Source organism: Pimephales promelas, chromosome 22 (genome assembly GCF_988280905.1).
Source record: "Pimephales promelas chromosome 22, fPimPro1.hap1.1, whole genome shotgun sequence".
Classification (NCBI taxonomy): domain Eukaryota; kingdom Metazoa; phylum Chordata; class Actinopteri; order Cypriniformes; family Leuciscidae; genus Pimephales; species Pimephales promelas.
The window spans coordinates 13,674,776-13,691,943 of record NC_142790.1 but is presented as its reverse complement, the minus strand read 5'-3'; the positions used below and the strand labels follow the sequence as shown (position 1 = coordinate 13,691,943).

The following is a 17,168-nucleotide window of genomic DNA, read 5'->3' as shown; positions in this document are numbered from 1 at the left end:
TCACTGCAGTGGTCTCAAACTGGTCCTTACAAAGATAGTTGTACTGTATAAGCACACACACACACAACGTATTGACACAGATGTGTACAATGTCATGACTGACTAATCCGTATTGTTTTGAAAGCTTGTCATGAAGGTAGCTGAAAGGCTGAAAAAAAACTGGGTTGCATTTTCTTTAACCTAGTACAAAAGATGAAAGAGGAGAAGCTAGCAAACGAGAGGAAAAGGGTCAATCTAGGCCATAACAACAGTAGTGTGTTACCCATGATTCCTGCGCCTCTGGCGGGAAGGGAGAGGAGTATAAGAACACACACATAAGCATGCAGACAGACAGCTAGATGTAGGTCACAGACATGAGTGTCTATGTGTGTGTATGAGTGTTATATAATCTAGCTGATGGTGAGGCAGGACACTTCTAAAAGAGATGCAAATCTAGACAGCATGAGGAAAACAGTCACTTCTACACACCTGTCATTACAATTAATGTTAGTCGAAGGGCAAAGTATAAATAGCAGATCAGTGAATGTCGTGGTGTGAATTATATTGGCAGTTGGTTTATTTAACTGGTTACTATGTGGAGAGTCATACACTGTATATTTTCTGAATAGTTTAGGTAAAATATAAGCAAAAGTGGAAAACTTTGTCCTAACTAAATTTATTTTTAACCTATTTTTAATCATGAATTTAAGAACAAATATCCCATGTATTAATTATAAAGCAACGCTGAAATTATAAATTATAATGGACTAAATTGACAGCCTTACTTCTAAGTAAAAATGCCAATTTAAAATCTCAATTTAGTGTGACTTATAAAGAAAATAAATACATAAAATCAGCTGAGATGCTTGAAAATGAACAGTGAAGTGCAATACAATGACTAAATATGTTACAAAATACCAACAATTATATACAGTATAAAACAATAACATTTAAAAGGAAAGGCCCCTGTTTACATGAGATTTCCCTGCGGTTTGGCCCCTCATTTACACGAAACCCCCGTTTTTATCACAAAAAGTGATTATTTTTAAAAACTCTCGCCAAAGTGGAGATTTCTGAATCTCTGTTCTGAATACCGGTTATGTTTTGTTGTGTCAACTGGAAGAAACCATCAGCCGGACAGACTGATCTCATGAAGTAGCGCGTGTATGACACGCCAATTCGTATTTCCATTTTTGGCGTGCTATCAAGACGCATAATCGCCTTTCAGCGTGTTTATGAACACCGTTGACTTAACGTTATATAAATATATGACTTACCTCAACCCCGTCCCTAAACCTAACCGTCACTGGGGTTAATGGCATTTATGACTGTTCCCTTACCATCCTAGGTAAAAAAAAAGATATGACTTACCTCAACCCCATCCCTAAACTTAACCGTCACTGGGGTTAATGGCATTTATGACTGTTCCATTACCATCCTAGGTAAAAAAAAAAGATATGACTTACCTCAACCCCATCCCTAAACTTAACCGTCACTGGGGTTAATGGCATTTATGACTGTTCCCTTACCATCCTAGGTAAAAAAAAAAGATATGACTTACCTCAACCCCATCCCTAAACTTAACCGTCACTGGGGTTAATGGCATTTATGACTGTTCCATTACCATCCTAGGTAAAAAAAAAAAGATATGACTTACCTCAACCCCATCCCTAAACTTAACCGTCACTGGGGTTAATGGCATTTATGACTGGAGATTTGACTGCGTGTTCAGACACGCGGAATGACGCGGACGTTAATGGCGTAGACATATACGCATACACGCGGATAGCACAAAATGCGTGGAGATGACACGCCACCTGACTCGAAAGTGGCGTATATGTTTACGCAAAAGTCATGATGTCATGTTGAGCCGGAAGTTGAAGCCTCGCGGGAGCCGCCATTGTAGCAGAACTTCACCTGCTGTTAGCATCCCATTGACTCCCATTCATTTTGGCGTCACTTTGACAGCAAATAACTTTACATCTGAGGCATCCGAGGCACTTCATTTGTCCATTATTTATTTATAAAGAAACACGACAATGTATAAAATGCTCCATTACTTTGTATACATTACAGCCTCGAAGAAGCCGTTTTTGTAAAAATAGGCGAAAGACGTAATAAACATGCGCCATAAACACGGGAGACGGGACTTTCTGTCGCACAGTAACATTATCGTATAGACAGGAGGAGAAGCTCGCAGGCAATCTTTTACTGTCTATGAGTCCAACGGGGGGACATGAAGGCACAAAGTCAAGGGAGAAGCCCATAGATAGAGTCCATAAAAGCAACGGGACAAAATATTTCAACAAGGTTTTTGAGGAATTAGGTGATATTCATTTCTCTAAATACCTGGCTTTGTGTAAAAGTGGCCTAAATCTCCTAATATACTTCTAATTGAATCAATCTTTTCATTTAATCAATAGATATCCCTTTTAATAATGAATTAAACATTTTAATTTCATTTCATTGAAATGAATTGTAGAGAACACCACATGACACAGCTGGAATTGCTTGAAATTTCATGTCAACGAGTCTCGTGTATGTCTGGGCTGGGAACACGGCAGCGATGGAGAAGGGCGTATGTAGAGCGACAGGAGACAGGCTGCTGACAGGTGGAAAGGTGAGACATGAAGAGGTAGACAGGTAAACAGGACAACAGAGACAGAGAGTGTCTAGAAGCTGAGGCAAAGGGACAGTGGGCATGAGATTTGACGAGGAGTGACGCAGGGGTTGAAGTCAGGTGAAGTGTCTGAGCTGAGATCATCTGTGTGTGAGGGTCTCAAACAGTTACAAGGACTGTACATGGGAGATACTGACAGTAAACCAATGATCAAAAGCACTCTAACCCATACTGACAGAAGAAAAACTCACCAACTGATTCAGACAGTCACACTTTACAAAAGAGACGCATGGACACATGGTGAGGGACAGCGACAGGTTAAAGCTACACAGAGGATCATGTGGAGGTCAAGGCTTAGCAAAGCTCAGGATTAGAGTTCAAGGTCAGTGGTGTTGTGAGTCAGTGTCACGAAACAACCGCTGAAGTAGAGCAAAATAATAGTATCTTTCATCGGCTACCTTGCAAAGGTTAAAGGAGAACTCCGGCACAATATGAACCTTTGGTCAAATAACACATCGGTACCTAGTCAACCGTTCTCATTTATTTCATGATAATCGAATGTAAAGAGTTTTTTTTTTTCTCTAAAAACTGTTTAGCGTATAATGCTAGTAATGGGGGCATATAATAAGTGAACAGAAATCGCTAGCTAGTTAATACATATAAACGAAGTGAACTGTCTTTATAAAATATCTTATTAAACGATCTGTACACTTACATAGTGCTTAGTTTTGCATACTGTGTTAGTGTGGGGCTATTTTGAGCCTTGTTAGTGGTATTAACTAACGATTTCTGTTTACTTATTATTTGCCCCCATATACTAGCGTTATACGCTAAACAGTTTTTAGAGATAAAACTCTTTACATTCAATTATCATGAAAACAAATCTCAGAGAATGGTCGACTAGGTACCAGTGTTTTATTAGACCAAAGGTTCATTTCGCGCCGGAGTTTTTTCAGGTGTGCACATCTATGTGTTACAGTAAGTAGTGTTAATTTTATGGACAATCAAAAAAAAGAAAAAAAGAAAAGAAAAACCCAAGCCTAAAGAAATCTGAAGAATAATTAATAATTAATGCTGGGCAACGATTAATCAGATCCAAAATAAAAGTTTGTGTTTACATAATATATATGTGTGTGCACTGTGTATAATTATTAATTTCTATATATTCAAGAAATATTTGCATGAATAAACTGTATATCTTTAAACATAATTTATATAATAAATAAATATAACTATTTTATATATAAATGTAAAAAAAAAATATAGGCCTACATACATATATATTATGTACACTTTTATTTTATTAATTGCTGGCCAGCGCTAAAGATAATACAACATAATATACTGTAATATTACAATATTAATTTAAACTATATATAATGCTTTTGTGCCTGCTTTACAGTGTATTCATACTGATGGAAAGTTACTAAAAATAAATGTGATCTGAATCCAAGCCATGCCAAAGATGCACCAAATCCCAGCCAGCGCTCCCTCTAACCATTAGGGGGTCACTCCAAGGACGCCCATCTCAAAAATCCAATATTGCACCAAATTTTCACGGACAATCATATTTCGTATTAAAACAAATAAGCAAAAAAAAAAAAAAAGTAAAACATTTATTTAGAGAAAGATCTCTTTTTGAAAGTCAAAGCTTTTATTTGTGGTAATGATATCATTGGCTTAAAGGTCCTAATTACTCCTCATGACAACAACAGTGTATGTGGGCCACACCGAGGCAAGAGTGAAGATTATATTAGGCTCAGTGCATTTGCCTCTCAGCTTCATTCACAGTGGTCCCAAAGGGTGAAGGCGAGCTCCCCATACGGGCGCTTTCCGACAGAGAGAGGCTCTGACCTGGTTGTTTTCTTTTGGAAGCCTCCTACTGGGAGATTGCGTGCTGGAGGAGAGGAGCTACGATGGGATCTGGAGTAGGAGGGGGGCAAAGGGGGGGCTCATCTAAGCCTGCTGGGCACTTACCATTCACTACTGCATTCTGATTGGCTGCACGCAAAGTTCTCCTTCTCCTCCACTCCACTGTATCCATGGAGCTGAAAAAAGCCGGTGCTACCAAAAACACACCGACAGCCAATCAGAAAGCGAACGGCGAGGCGGAGGGGAGAACGAGGGCACTGGATCAGTAGTCCCGACTTAAGAGCTTGCGTATGAATATATGAATAGCGATGAGGTAATGCGCCAAAAAATGCACAGCTACACGCTGATTAATCACGGAATTCAACCAATAACTGACATTCCAGTCTGAGGATGCAGAAATACATCATCAAAACCTGGTTAAAATGTAAATCGGAATGAGCTGCTCCATTATTTTACAGTAATCTAAATACTCGTATGTAAGCAGCTGATAACATATGGCATGCTGGCCAATTCTGCAAGAGCATTGCAGCATGGGAATCCACGTGCTCCGCCATACTACGCTATAGTTGTGGCGGCATAGGGAAAAAAAAAAACAATCTCTCCCCCCAGTCACGTGGGCACGGCCGTGGAGTGGCTAACCGGCTGCCTGGGGCAGTGAGGGGGAGGGGAGCGAGTGAATTAGTGTGTTTTGCTTATTTGAGTGAGTGGATGTAATAATCCAGTTATGTATGTGGTGAAGTATGTGCAGAATTGATCCTAATGGGAGAATATTGCTAGAAGAGCGACACTTAACATAGCAGCCTTGTCTAAAATCAAATTTATAGATGCTTAGCCAGAGATTTATGCAATCCAGGCTTAAAATGCACATTTATTGCCGATCACTTTCCAAACGTCAAGTCTGTGTCTGCGATCTCTGTTAATGTATGCTCAAGTATGAGTAATGCCTGTGTTGTATCATGCAGTGTCACTCTACAGCAGCATAACTTACATCCTCGTCTGCAGTTTTAACTTGACCTAAATTTCCCGGGGTGTGCCGCCACATCGCATTAGCCGCAAAGCTTTGCTCTGATTTCACCCCGAACCCTTGAAACCCACCCAATCAAACAGAAAATGGGGGCTCAGATACCATTCATCCACCCTGGAAATCTTGCACGACCTGCCTGACCCCACCCGGCTGATGATCACAAGGATGATGGATGAGGGGAGGGGAAGCGTGCGTTTGTTTTTGACCTGTAGCTCCGCCCACGCTGGCCACACTGGAGTAAACAGCCGCTTTAAGCACAAAATCAAAACAAACCGCTGGATAAGCCAATGAGGTTGCGGCACTCTTGAGGGATGTAAGCTATTGGAGTATCCGGTTTGAATGTTACTGCAACAACGCTGTCAAATGACAACCGTGACATTTGTAGCTCTCATGTAACCTTGCACCACACAAACAGCGTGATGTTACTGCAGCGCACTTACAATTGTTATCATCGAAAAAATTTGCATAATTCTTAAGAAGGTGGTGGTGTACGCCATGGTGATAACCGAAGAGGTTGAGAGTAGGATTTTTGGTTAATCTCTCCTACAATAGGACTTCTTAGGCGGCGATGTACCTTTCACGATCAAAGCCAGAAACCATGGCAACCGGATATCATAAGCCAAAACAGGGCACCTCATCTAAAATGTTGGGAGAAGGAATTTTAAGCCACCCCATTCCAAACCTTCAAAGTCTGTTTAATCGACAAACATGCATCACTTCCATTACTGAAGCTGTTGAGATTAACGTAATCTTTCAAAGTTCCTTATGTTTTGTAAAGGAACAATGAGTTACATTGACTAAGGGACAGAATTTAATACATCCTGTCTCCTAAACCAAACGTCACAGGTAGTGTAACGTCCATGTTCGCTTCAGAAAACAGCAGAACTGGAGAGAATTCATGTGTTGGTGTCCTTCTTTTACTGTGAAGGTCTTTGAGATCTGAGAAAGTCATTTGGCGCAAGACAAGCGCAGGACGTTTAGCCTCTGCATACAGATTAACACTGGCTGGGGCACTTTCGCAGCCTGAAGATGGAGATTTTGGCAAGGAAGTTTGCATGTAAGTGACCCCCTTTTTGAAGCACTGATGTCTCTTGGCTATCAAATAAAACATTTATTATTTGACACATTTGTTTTAGTTTCTTTTGGTTTGCTTAATTCAGAGTAAGTGTGTGGCGGTCAGGAGAGTTGTTCGTTCGGAGTGTGAAGGGTGGGGCACTGTCAAACTGTGATGGGATTTTTTGGGGTTGTAATGTGTACAGCATGAGTTGGATTTGCGCTAAGAGGCTTGAGATGGATTTTTAGGCACAGAGCACCCTCTGCTGAAAGGTGTGTGCAGTCGACCACTCCCTATTCTCTGGAAAATCTCGAATAAAAATGGATATTGCATCAAAAAAATACTAATACCCACAATTCTTAATCTAGGACTTCATAATAAGGTAAGAAAAGGGTAAAAAAAGGTGAAAAAGTTTCTCATGAACAGTCATTTTTTTTAATATTAACCATTGCGGATTGGACTGATGAATTGGGCACCAAGACCAAATAGGAAGCCTGCACTATTTTCGTTACAGACTTAATGATGGCTTCATAAAACTTTAGCAAAAATGGTCAATGGAGAATGATCTTGACATTAACACAGCAGGGGAATGATAGCGTGTGTAAAAGGTCTGTGGTATGCATGGGTGGGCGGTAAGTGCAGTGTGTATATGACACACTGTAAATGAAAGGGGAGCTAAACCAATGAATATTTAACTAATCCTTCCTCTCCCTTCAGCTGCATCGACATGTCTCTGAGAGCCGACACTGACTGACTCACAAAACACACTTCCATCCTTCTCATACCTAAAGATGTCTCAGATCTCAGTGGCTGCGTCTGCTCGCTCAGCACCACTTTACCTCATATCACGTCTTAAAAGGACGACTATTGTCAAAGGTCAATGGAAAAGCAAAAGTGCACTTAAAAACGTGCATCCAAACTCAAACTGAAAAATGTAAATTTAGCTTTGTTGAATGGAAAATTCTCTTCATTTACTTAAATTACTTTCTACTAGGTCACCTCAAAACTAAAATTCTGTCATCAAAACTGCTCACCCTCACTGTAAAAATGAATATACTTTATCTAATCAATAAAATTGTGGCAACAGATTACAAACAATATTATTAATTAAATTGAACAAATAAGAATCAAATTATTCCTTAAAAGTTGACCATTTAAAATGAGTAAAGTTTACACCAAAAAATTAAACAAAAATATCTGAATAACAGTCAGACGTCAAAGACATGTTAACGAGCAGAATCACTGAAGGAGAAAACCGTCATTTTAAAACAAACACTGATCACCACAATGGTGACTTAAATGTATGTTTTTTTTTGTACGTTTTACTTAACTTAAGGAATTAATTTGATTAATTATTACTCAATTCTGTTGTTAAATTGAATTAATAATATTGCTTGTAATCTGTTGCCACAATTTTTTTGATTAGATAAAGCACATTCATTTTTACAGTGTATGTCATTACAAACCGTTGTTCATCTTCGAAACACATATAAATATATTTTAAAGAAATTCTCCATTGACAGCCCACATAACTACTACTTTGTCGTTTCAAAAAGTTCCTAAAGAGATCGTAAAACTAATCAAGATGAATTAAGACACATGTTTGTGATGATTGTCATGTTTATTCAAGGACAAACATTCATTCACGCACGTTTCCGTTGTAAACGGAAAACGGAAAATGGTAAACGGAAGCTCAAGCATATTCGAAATGTGAATAAAAACCTAAATCCAATCTGTTCAATATATATCATGTCTCATCAGAAAATTTTGGACTAAAGCGCTCCATTAATACGATCTCTTTATAAACTTCAAAAAGCTTCAAAATGGTCGTTGCCTACAGTAGCTGCCAACGGAGGGACAGAAAGCTCTTAATTTTCAAAATGATCTTAATTTGTGTTCCGAAGGCGAACAAAAGTTTAACGGTTTTGGAACGACACGAGGGTGAGTAATTAATGACAGAATAGTCATTTTTGAGTGAACTAACCCTTTAAGTCCGTTAAGTAAAATGTAGTCAACTACAAAGTTTTGCCCCTAAAAAAATTGCTTTTATTGTCAATTTCACTTATTTAATTATCATCATCCGTTTATTTACCTACACCTGTATGGAGTTTTCTCCATTCTAGGGCCTTTCTAGGGTTGGTCACTAATGTCTCCTCTTCATTTTGGACCTGGTATGCTCTGTGGGTATTGGTATAGATCAGCTTTCAAAAGTTAATTTTAGTGATCATAAATTACTGACAAGTGAATTTACCATTTCTGCCTCCCTACAGTCTTCTAAACAGTGCGTCATCATCATATCCTATAGAAATATTAGGAATATTGACCCTGAAATGATTTCTTACCATGTTGGGGAGCTTCCAAGTCATCTCCCTTGTACACAAATGATTTACGTGCACTTAAAGTTGAAGATTGAGTGGTTTATATATATATATATATATATATATATATATATATATATATATAAATCAGGCCTCGCCATTCACAAACGAATGTTTAAACAGCACCAGCTGCAGTATCATCTTGCTTTTTGAAGACTAGCAGAGAGGCATATTAGGCCTCCTCTTGTTGTTATCAATAAAGGTGCTGGTAATCCTAGAATGTTATTTAAGATAATTGATAGCCTTCTTAAATATCAAAAGAAAACTGGCTGTCCTTCTGATGAGTTGTGTAATCCTTTTAACAAATATTTCACAGAGAAAGTTCAGAGTATTTATAGCTCCATCTCCTTTAACTCAACTTTGTTGACCAGTGAGTCCTATTCAAAAAACTCAATCTCTACTGCCCTTTCGAACTTCGCTACTGTCAATGTAGACAATGTTTTTAGACAATGCTTTCTTTACCCGTGTCTTCTTTAGGCGTTTACCACACGTCTACCCTTCCATCACTGTAATTATTAACAACTTATAGCCACTGGCCAGGTTCCTTAAGGTGGCCGCATTCGCACCTGTTCTAAAGAAAAAATAGTTGTGATGTTCAAAATTTAGCTAACTACAGGTCTATTGCGAGCCTGTCCTTTGTTGCAAAGGTTCTCAAATGAGTTGTTGTTGGTCAGTTACAGCAAAATCTGCCCAATAACAACTTATTGGAACCGTTTCAGTCTGGTCGCAGCACTGAGACTGCACTTGTAAGGGTCACCAACGACCTACTTGTTTCTGCTGACACTTGTGCTTTGACACTATATCTCATGTCATCCTCCTTACAGGTTGCATGTGTTGTTAGGCATCTCTGGTGTTGTGTTCAAATGGTTTGAGTCCTGTTTAGTAGATCGTTTTAAGAATGTTTGCATGGGGAAAAAATAATCTGAGGTCACAATAGTTCAGCAGGGTGTCCCACAGGGGTCAGTGCTAGGGCCGACTTTGTTCTGCATTTACATGCCCCCACTTGGTGACATAATTAGAAAATACGGTCTGGGGTTTCATTGTTATTCTGATGTTACGCAGATCTATGTTAAAACACACACAAGATCTATGTTCAATCATCTAATTCAAGTCAATCTACAGTATCATTTTTAGGAATGAAAGTAGTTACCAAAATAATATACAAGTTGCAACACAAAAAAAAAAAAGTAATGAAAGTGTCAAAAATCCAGACACAACACACATGTGTAGGACAAAACTTATAAGTTTGCAAATGGCGCCACCTGCTGTACAAAATAAACAATTACATCCATACTCCAACACCACCAAATGTGCATTACACCAACCACTAATGTAAATTTAAATTAGATACCATGCCAGAAAGCTCAAAATCTACTGAATCAAACACGGTTTTCCATTTTAACTGCAAGAGACTTTATAAACGAGGTAAACAACAGAGTTTATTTACTACACACTAGATTCAATAGTAGATGTTCCCTGTAGGACAATAAAAGAGTCAAAACCATAAACCATGTCCAGAGAGCACAATATTAGTCATTTGGGATGGACTTTTTTCTTTCTTTTTTCTGTTTTACAACCCAGACAAATAGCAAGGTACTAAAAACTAAGCATTCAAAACATCTTTTCGACCACAGAAATTGAACCTGGAAACCACCCAGAACACCCCTGTGTCATTCACATTCATACTAAAACTAATTCTAAATTCTACCGTCAATGAGGTTTCCAACACCAATGTATTTTCATGATTTCCAGTCAATCAAGCTAACTATTTTATAGAGATATAAGATACAAGAATAGCATTGTTTTGTAGTTGAAGAGAGATACTTTACAAAGAAAGAGGAATCAATAACATAACTGTTAAAAAGTTTGGGGTCGATTCGATTTCTTTATGTTTTTGAAAGAAGTCTCTTAGACTCACCAAGCATGAAAATACAGTATAACAACAGTAATATTGTGAAATATTATTACAGTATCTAAAATACTGTTTTCTACTTTATTTTATTTATTTTTTTGCTCAGGAAACATTTCTTATTATTAACAGTGTTGAAAACAGTTGAGCTGCTTCATATTTTTGTGGAAACCATGTTACATTTTTCAGAACAGCATTTATTTGAAACAGAAACTATACATGTCCCCACTTTTGTTCATTGAATGCATCCTTGCTGAATAAAAGTATACATTTCTTTCAAAATCTTTTAAGATTTTACTAATTTGTATTAGCATTGGACTGTAGGAAAGCAGTTCAAGACCCCAGATTAATTATGACCAGAATTTGTACACGGTACACACATGATGTGGAAGAGACTTGTTTTTCATCTTCGATGATTATTTAAATAACCAGCAATCCAAACTCAATCCTAATCAAAATACAGATGGACAGACTGTAACTGTCAAACTGATACCGCCAGGCATCTGAAAATAATCGGGCATTAATCGTACAGTTGTTCCAACAACAAATAGCTCAGAGCAATCGTGTAAATCCTATTAAAGTGTTGAATCCTCTTGTAGAGGCAGTTTTCAAGATTACCAGACAGTGGCAGCATTGGCTGATATGCAGGGGGAGGGGCTGACACTGTTAAAGATGACCTCAGGCTCCACTGTTAGGCACATATAATCCATCACCGCCTTGCAAAACTACAAGGCGTTTTCATTGGCTCCCAGCCACAAGATTTGGAATAATCCAAATGTTAAAATGAAAATTTGAGTGTGCATTTTATGAACTAGGTGTCTGCTTACAGATAGATGTTAAGATGAAAAGGGTGTGTTCTCAAAGTCAGCAAATATGAGTGCACCAGCTTGTCAATGTATCCATGGAAACAAAGGCAAATAAACATGGGTGGTAAGGGGAAGGAAATAATAAAAATAAAATAATTTGGTGGAGGAAAAATGCATGAGCTAAAAAAAAAGTTATAGGGGTGGAGGCATGTTGTCATCTAAAAAAATTGTGGTAGTCTTTTGTTCCCTATTGTGATGTACATCCAGGTGAAACAGATACTCGAACAAGAAAAAAAATGTGGGCCACACTTGCCCATCGGGATCATTGATCGTTTGCTATTGCTGCGATCTCATGTGATTGACCAGGAAAGGAGAGGTTATACTGTAGTACTGAGCGAACACGTCATCAGAGAAAAGAAATTTTGTTGCAAGGGGGAGGGGAAGTTACTTGACTAAAAAAATACTGTGCATGAATAAATCCTTTATAATAAAAGCTACAATATTCCATAAAAAAATAACATTTTGATTTCATGGTGATTTCTGGAGCTATAGACAGACAGACAGATAGATAAATGATACAGACAGACAGACATACACTCACTTAAAGGATTATTAGAAACACCATACTAATACTCTGTTTGACCCGCTTTCCCCTTCAGAACTGCCTTAATTCTACGTGGCATTGGTTCAACAAGGTGCTGAAAGCATTCTTTAGAGATGTTGGCCCATATTGATAGGATAGCATCTTGCAGTTGATGGAGATTTGTGGGATGCACATCTAGGGCACGAAGCTCCCGTTCCACCACATCCCAAAGATGCTCTATTGGGTTGAGATCTGGTGACTGTGGGGGCCATTTTAGTACAGTGAACTCAATGTCATGTTCAAGAAGCCAATTTGAAATGATTCGAGCTTTGTGACATGATGCATATATCCTGCTGGAAGTAGCCATCAGAGGATGAGTACATGGTGGCCATAAAGGGATGGACATGGTAAGAAACAATGCTCAGGTAGGCCGTGGCATTTAAACGATGCCCAATTGGCAATAATGGGCCTAAAGAGTGCCAAGAAAACATCCCTCACACCATTACACCACCACCACCAGCCTGCACAGTGGTAACAAGGCATGATGGATCCATGTTCTCATTCTGTTTACGCCAAATTCTGACTCTACCATCTGAATGTCTCAACCGAAATCGAGACTCATCAGACCAGACAGTCTTCAACGGTCCAATTTTGGTGAGCTCTTGCAAATTGTAGCCTCTTTTTCCTATTTGTAGTGGACATGAGTGGTACCCGGTGGGGTCTTCTACTGTTGTAGCCCATCCGCCTCAAGGTTGTGTGTGTTGTGGCTTCACAAATGCTTTGCTGCATACCTCGGTTGTAACGAGTGGTTATTTCAGTCAAAGTTGCTCTACTATCAGCTTGAATCAGTCGGCCCATTCTCCTCTGAGCTCTAGCATCAACAAGGCACTTTTGCCCACAGGACTGCCGCATACTGGATGTTTTTCCCATTTCACACCATTCTTTGTAAACCCTAGAAATGTTTATGCGTGAAAATCCCAGTAACTGAGCAGATTGTGAAATACTCAGACCAGCCCGTCTGGCACCAACAACCAAGCCACGCTCTTTCCCATTCTGACATTCAGTTTGGAGTTCAGTTTGGTTTGTCTTGACCAGGACCACACCCCTAAATGCATTGAAGCAACTGCCATGTGATTGATTAGATAATTGCATTAATGAGAAATTGAACAGGTGTTCCTAATAATCCTTTAGGTAATTGTACAGTTGTGCCTGAACGCGTTCATTGAACTTTTCTCATTTTGGGCGAACGTGAACTGAACGTACTGTATTACTGCCTGATGAACGTTACTGTTACTGTACATTCTGGTGTCTGTGAACGTACGCGCTCTCTCTCTCAGTTTAACTTCGTTCAATGGGGTACCAGATTTCTATAGAGCCTTCCAGGCGAAAACCAGGCTAAAACACACCGTAAAAAAGCCTTAATATGTAGATAAAAAATGATGACGTATGATTATCTAAACTAGTTTTATGACAAGGCCGGTGAGGATTGGAAAAATCTTACATTTCTGTGCAAACTTTGCCCGCCAATAAAATAATTGCTGTCTGTGGTTATATATGGGCTGTGGAAGTAAAAAAAAAAAGCTCCCAGCAACATATGAAAAAAAAGAAAAGAACTATGAACTAGTTCATTATTGGAAATTGTGAACTTAGTTCAAAATTGTGAAGAATGAACTATGAACTAAACTAGTTCATTTTAAATTTTGTGACCTGAACTTTCAAGTCAAGTATATTTATATACCGCTTTTCACAATATAGATTTCATCAATCAGCAGTATCAATCAAAACATAATAACAATGTTCGTTTCTTAGTGGAAAACATTCACCTTTGGTAGAGCTGATCAAGGGTATTACTGATTGGTTAATTAATTTGAATATCCCCAACTGAGCAAGCCAAAGGCAACAGTGGCAAGGAACCGAAAAACTCCATCAAGTTAATTTAACACAATAATTTGTACTAATTATTTAATGAACAAAGCACACTGACAATTGATCGCCATAATCGCAATTATTTCTTTGACAATTAATTCATGCCAAATTTCATAATGGTGACAGCCCTAGCCCTAATAATAATAATAACGTTTCATGATACAATGTATTTCAATGTATGACAGAAAACTGGCACACATTCAGTACCCTCTCCACGCTCAGAGAGAACCCACAAACAGCGATTTGCTTGGCTTTAGACTCTCCTCCATCATGCATATAAATGGGGCCACCTTCTCTAAACTCTGACACTGTGATTACATAAGCCGCCATCCTAGAGGAACAGGAAGCTGCATTACTCAAGCCTTCTTTATGTCCCACAATGCCGTTCACTTCCGCAGTGGCCTCGTTACACAATCTGGGCTCACATCTATGTAGGACAAAAAGTGCAAATCAAGACTTTTTTTTCTCTTTTAATAAAGCTTGAAAAACAATTGTGACAGAAATACATGCCATCAGCTGCTGGGAAAACTGCACTGCTTTCTCAGATGTCAGACTGTATAGTTGAAGATGATCAACTACAAGTGCATAAACTATTTAAACAAAACAAAAATACGGAATCAAGTAAATCATAAAGCTTATCATAAAGCATGTCCAAAGCTTAAAGGGGTCATGAACTGGCTTTTAAAACAAGTTTATATTGTTGTCTGAGGTCAACTTATGACGTTCGCTTGGTTTTTACATTAAAAACATCAAAATGAATAAGTAATAGGTTATTTTCTACCCTAGTTTTGAGCCTAGCTCAAAAACGCTCGGTTTTTATGGGCGTCTCGCACTGAAGACTTGGAAGTAAACGCCCACTGCTGTGAGTGGATAACAGTTTTGCATATTATAATGAGTTTCAACTCACTCGCGTATGCAGCAACTGTCTTCTTCCACAACCAGGCACTGCAAAATATTTTGTAACTGGAATGTTTATTGCTCGGTAGCTCGATCCGGTTTGTCATCACAAGATAGGCCTATGTTCTTTAGCTATGCGTGTAATCCGCAAATCGATGGGCGGGGCTAAACCGGCCATGTTGAAGTAGGCGTTGATCTACAGATGTGTTCAGAAGGTCTTGCAATACACTCAATAAAAACTATTTACAATGAAAACTGAACACCTTTACATGTTCAGGATACAGCACATGAACACTGTCCCAAACAAATGTAAATGGAAACCAACTTTGTGCATCAAGTCATTTTGACAGTCACATTTTTTTTGCACCCTCAGTAGATCCACCCACAGGAAAATCTCATTGGTTCAAACTTCTGCTCTAAGTGTTTGTATTTTAAATGTCAAATATGTTTTAACAGGCTGTGATTGTGTTACTTAGTGCAACATTTGGTGCAACAAACTTGGTGCGTTGTGACTAGCTAAGAAGAGGTGTAATATGAAAAGCAATTATAGCACAGTAACTGTAATATAGCAGTGATGTTAAAGGGGTCATATTTTACCATACTGCGTTAATGTAAGTGCATTTTCAGAGAGAGCTGATTTTTGTGGTTTAGTTTCAACAAATTCTTCATGTTGGATCTGAAATTTAGATATTAAGGCTGAATTTACACTGCTGGTCTTGATGCCCAAATCCGATTTTCTGACCATATCCAATTTTTTTGACGACCCGCTTGAATCATCTTTTAAAAGTGACCCGTATCCAATTTTTGCATTTACACTACGCACTGCTGAAACTACCAAATGTAGATGTTCTGACCCAGAAAATTAAGTAAAACAGCACGAAATGCAATGGATGCAGATGCGAATAAAATTCTCAAGTGTTTTGCGTTCCACAATATTTTGAGAAATAGTCAGCAAAACATTGGACTCGTACGGCGCGGCGGAGAAAAAAGATGAGAGTACATATCCCCATTTCTCGTGAAATGTCTTCAAACACTCTTCGCCCCAAACACTCAAAAGAGATGAAACCTTCGCATTGCTCCACTGTGTACACTTCATCCTCCATCTCGCCTATAAGTCAGGTGATCTCAGTTGTTGGTGTCTTGAGTTGACATCCCTTTTTTAATGACGTACGACTCGCATTTACTGGGGATGGAATATCCGATTTGTCTGCTTACATGGAACATGCACGTATCCCATTCATATACGATTTTTTACCACATGAGTGAGGCCTGAATCCGATCGGAGAAAATCGGAATCCATGCGTTTTTTTCCTGCTTACACGTTCACCGGTCATATCTAAATCTGTGCCACATGAGAGGATTTGTGTCACTTGAACCATGCAGTGTCAATGGGGCTTTAGAAGTTCATTGCTTTTAAGGAAGTGTATTTTTTCTTGCATTAAATTGATCAAAAGTGACACTAAAAACTTTAACAATGTTACAAAACATTTCTAGAATTACATTAGTGGCTTCTTAACACGCTAATTATCCTAGAAAAAAATAGTTAAGACACAAACTGAACAAAGCAGTTCCTTCTGTTCACAATTCAAATAGTAAAATAACTGCACAGTAGTTGTAATAGAGCTGTGATTGTGTGTTGTAATGCTTACCAGCAGAAAAGCGGAGGAGGTGACAGAAGGGAGGCCTAGCTAGGCACTCGCCAAGGTTGCAATCCTACAGAAGTACTAACAATCTGCAAGAAGAGAAGAGAAAAATCATTTTCATTATCGCTGCTAAAAAGAGCTGTGATATCAATGACAGAATGTGCTTTTAAGCAGCATTTCTCCTTTTCAATTCCTCTAAAAATGTTTTTCTCCCCATTATTTCGCAATTCAAAGCCTAGAATAATCCTCAATGCAAAGCCACACTAATGTATTCTCACAACCTAATCACTCAGTGCACAATAAAACCCGGCCAATTTCTAACCAAAACTAGCCCAATCACAGCCAAAACTAGCCCAATCACGGCCAAAACTAGCCCAGTCACGGCCAAAACTAGCCCAATCACGGCCAAAACTAGCCCAGTCACGGCCAAAACTAGCCCAGTCACGGCCAAAACTAGCCCACTCACGGCCAAAACTA

General features: G+C 38.7%; 1 protein-coding gene across 3 annotated transcripts in view; it reads right to left on the bottom strand.

Annotated features, from left to right (window-relative positions):
- Window positions 1-17,168, bottom strand: part of cyribb (CYFIP related Rac1 interactor Bb) — a 71,755-nt gene that overhangs the window by 28,444 nt on the left and 26,143 nt on the right. For 2 of the 3 annotated variants that reach the window (XM_039666914.2, XM_039666915.2), the window contains exon 2: window positions 16,698-16,780. The exons of the other annotated variant lie outside the window; for it this stretch is intronic. The gene's annotated coding sequence lies outside the window, so the exon portion shown is untranslated. The remainder of the gene's footprint in view (window positions 1-16,697; window positions 16,781-17,168) is intronic. 3 annotated transcript variants of the gene reach the window in all.